The following is a 2,830-nucleotide window of genomic DNA, read 5'->3' on the forward strand; positions in this document are numbered from 1 at the left end:
TGTTCAAGGAGGCTAAGGAGCAAGTGCCTTTACAATTGCAGCTTGAGAATGTGTGAACCACTAGATGGCATGCATAAATGGCATACATTACATAACTAAATTCGGTCCCAGCTCTTGCCCACCTAGCAGTTTGAAAGCACGTCAAAAGTGCAAGTACCGCTCTGGCGATAAGGTAAATGGTGTTTCCATGTGCTGCTCTGGTTCGCCAGAAGCGGCTTAGTCATACTGGCCACATGATCTGGAAGCTGTTTGCGGACAAACGCTGGCTCCCTTGGCCTATAGAGCAAGATGAGTGCGCAAGCCCAGAGTCGTCCATGACTGGACCTAACGGTCAGGGGTCCCTTTACCTTTACCTTTACATAACTAAACGTGTCAGGATTGGATTGCAAACATGTTCCTTCTTGGGGAGTGCAACCCCATCCAGGGCTGGCAATTGTCCAATTACTCACAGCGTCTCTGGATTTAAGATGTTATCCATAAGTAGAGCTGAGCATCACTGGCATAATGTGGACACCTTGTTCCCAAACTCCTAATAACTGCTCCCAGCCGTTTCATATTAAATACCATTGAATATAAGAGGGTGCCCTGCAGGCTCTTAATATATCTTTAACGCCTCTATTGCATCTGCAGAAAATAGTAGGAGAATCAGTTTATGATTCTCATAGCTTATCCTGGGTTTCATACTCATTAAATGGTTGCTTAATGTACTTTCTCAGTTTCCTGAAAGATGCAGGATACAGGTGTGAATGAATCAGGGTGAATGAAAAAGGTAGATGCGGGTGATGCTGTGGTCTAAACCACTGAGCCTCTTGGGCTTGCTGACCAGAAGGTTGGCGGTTCAAATCCCCACGACGGGCTGAACTCCCGTTGCTCTGTCCCAGCTCCTGCCAACCTAACAGTTCGAAAGCACACCAAAAAAAAGGGTAAGTAGAGAAATAGGTACCACTCTGGTGGGAAGGTAAACGGCGTTTCTGTGCGCTGCTCTGGTTTTGGCAGGCAATTGAGTGTGACCTGCAGTCTCTTAATATGCAATAATATTGCCTATAATTTGTTTCTCAATGATAACAGGCTCTATGATCTCCCAAAGCTATGGGAGTGTTATAACTATGTCGTAACACTGAAATGAATGCACTTTTCATCATATGAAAATCCTATGCATGTTGTAGAGCAGTGGTTCCCAATTAGCTAAGTATTGCAGACCCCCTGTTTTTCAAAAGCCAAGCCATGGAGCCCCTAGTTTTGAAAATTTCGATATCTCTGTGGTAGTTTTTGTTATGGGAATGGTGCCATGGACCCCTTGGGGGTCCGCAGACCACCAGTTGGGAACCACCATTGTAGATTTTGCCTCCTCTATTTTCCCTCTGTAGATGGGAAGGTGAATACGTCACACATATTGTCTTAAACAAGGCATGCATGTTAAACATTGAATGGCTGATTACAAGAATAGATACAATACACATTAGCCAAGAGACTGCATTAGTTCAGTGTGCTTAAGGTCACTTTCATGTTTCCTGGGCATTTGGCTCCCTGCCCTGCAATGCAAATCACTTTCTGGAAGGGTCGATTTGAAGGTACCTACATGAGGTGACAATCTGCTGGTTAAAGACAAAAAATTAAATTTTCACTGTGTAGGCTCAACATTGTGGGGGCATGCAACGTAGCTTTTTGGAGTACAGCCAGAGTATATTCTTTTGATTCATCTCATATGTATTGCATACTACTGCCAGATATAAGTGAGGTTCAGTAAGACTTCCTAGCTGGTGTGCCAGTGCCAGTCAACATTTAAACGATCAAATAATATAGGTCTCAAAAATAAATATAAATTGCACACATGCTTTTCTCTTTGCCTTTTGTGTGGACCCTTAAGATGCTCAGACAATGGACAATAGCAGAAACTGTAGCTTATGTTCAAGAGCTTACAAAGACCAGGATTATTAAGCCTGGAAAAGAGATGCAGAGTGACCTCATTGAGGTGTTTATAAAGGGCACAGTGAAAGCTGAGCTGCGTCTCCATTTTCTTTGTTGCATAATAGAGGAAAGGAGGCACCTTTTGATGGGCACAAAAAGGGAAGAAGGCTCGAAGGACGGAAAAGAAATGCTTCCTTACACAGCATGTGGTTAATAAGACAGCTCACTTAAGACATAATAGCAGAGAGGATTGTACAGGGAACACACACCACACAAGTCAGATTTTACCCACAAGCCCATTGCAGCGCCATAACACCCTACACTTGGGGAGAAGGAGAAGCATCCTTCCATTGCGCTCCTTGAGGCTGATATTGTCAGTGTTAATGCATAGCTTTCATGTGGGGATGGTTTTGAACAAACAGCCCTCCAACTGGAAAACTATCCTTACAGAACAACTTTGTTAGCTCAGTCCAGCTTCTTTGGGCTGCCATCCCAAGGGGCAGCAGGAGGAAGAACCCGCCTGATCCTACTCACTGCCAGGCTTGCAGCAGCAGGACAAAACCGAAATTAGAGCAATGTTCTTCTGCTCCTTCCTAGTCTTCTTAGGAACTTAGGAAGCTGCCATATATTGAGTCAGACCATTGGTCCACGCAGTTCAGTACTGTCTGCAATGACTGGCAGCAGTGCTCAAGGGTTTCAGACAGGAGTCTCTTCCAGCCCTACCTGGAGATTGAACACGGGTCCTTCTCCATGCAAAGCCACTTCTCTGTCACTGAGCCAGCCCCCCTTCTCGCTCCATGTTGGGAGTGAAAATACATATGTCAAACACAGGCCTAATATATACTTTTCCCCATGTTAAAGGGATGTTAGGAAACTGGCATGTTTGGGTCTATAGACTTCAACCAATCTACCCTCAGCACTT

This window comes from Podarcis melisellensis, assembly GCF_964234715.1.
Source record: "Podarcis melisellensis genome assembly, chromosome: 9".
Taxonomy (NCBI): Eukaryota; Metazoa; Chordata; class Lepidosauria; order Squamata; family Lacertidae; genus Podarcis; species Podarcis melisellensis.